The sequence below is a fragment of the Pseudorca crassidens genome, chromosome 5 (genome assembly GCF_039906515.1).
Source record: "Pseudorca crassidens isolate mPseCra1 chromosome 5, mPseCra1.hap1, whole genome shotgun sequence".
In the NCBI taxonomy this organism is placed as follows: Eukaryota; Metazoa; Chordata; class Mammalia; order Artiodactyla; family Delphinidae; genus Pseudorca; species Pseudorca crassidens.
The window spans coordinates 127,912,533-127,913,640 of record NC_090300.1 but is presented as its reverse complement, the minus strand read 5'-3'; the positions used below and the strand labels follow the sequence as shown (position 1 = coordinate 127,913,640).

The following is a 1,108-nucleotide window of genomic DNA, read 5'->3' as shown; positions in this document are numbered from 1 at the left end:
TACTTTCTCAGCAGTTAGCTATCAGGTAAAGTGTCCATTGCCCAAGCCTCAGTCCCATGCCTATAGGTTAAGTTACTAGAGGAGGAGAGTAGATATGTATTTCCATTTAACACATATGGTTGGAAGACTTCCCCCTAACGGGAAAGGTGTTTAGAGCTTCTCTGAATGGATATTTCTAACTAATACTATAGTCTACTGCTTTGGCTGCTGAAAAAATGCATGCATATTTTCTGCCACAAATACACTTAGAGAAATTGATGTTGACACTGTCCTGGAAGATGTTGCACAGAGAATCATTTTATTCCTTTGAATATACCAATTTATTTTGAGACAAAATAAATTTCTTTAAATTTGATCAAACAATAAGTTAACTGTTTATTGACCTTGCACTACAAAATTAATCCTCCAAGAGAGCTGAGTCAGCATTTAAAACTTTTTTTTTTTTAAGTATAGTATTGGTCAAATTGGTAATATGAACATCTAAATATGTACCAAAATAAAATCAGATTAATTATAGAGATGAGATTAATTACAATGAAATATAATGAACATAATTATATAATACATACAATATAGACATTATAATCAATATATACTAAAATATAATATTATATAGTGTATAATATATATAATGAAATATATTTTATGTATTATAATGAAATATTTATAGTTATATTTTATTCTTATAAAAAGTTTATATTTTAATGATAGTTTTTGTTAATATACAGTGTTTTGGAACAATACAGAGAAGATTAGCATGGCCCCTGCACAAGGATGACACGCAAATTCATGAAGCGTTCTGTATTTTTAAAAAGAATACAGTGTTCCATTTTCATAATCAGAATATATTTTCAAATGGTACTTAGATATGGTCCATTTGTATTCTGAGACTAAATGATTTCTGAAAGATCCTTCAGATGTTGTATAGCAGCTCTTATTTTAAACTCTAGCTCATTTGCTCTTAGACTTGATAGAGTAAACAAACATCCTCAGGAACTCCATGGAGAGAGAAAATAAATCATCTTCAAAATTTACTTGAATTTAAGATGTAGTTTAACATGTCTGTATACAATCTGTATTATACTGTCAATATAATCCTATAGCAAAA

At 28.6% G+C, this 1,108-nt stretch overlaps 1 non-coding gene across 1 annotated transcript; it reads left to right on the top strand.

Moving 5' to 3' along the window:
* The first annotated feature begins 700 nt into the window (after nt 1-700).
* Nucleotides 701-809, top strand: LOC137225662 (U6 spliceosomal RNA). Its single transcript, XR_010943968.1, has one exon. It is a non-coding gene; the product is annotated as a U6 spliceosomal RNA (small nuclear RNA).
* Nucleotides 810-1,108: the final 299 nt, after the last annotated feature.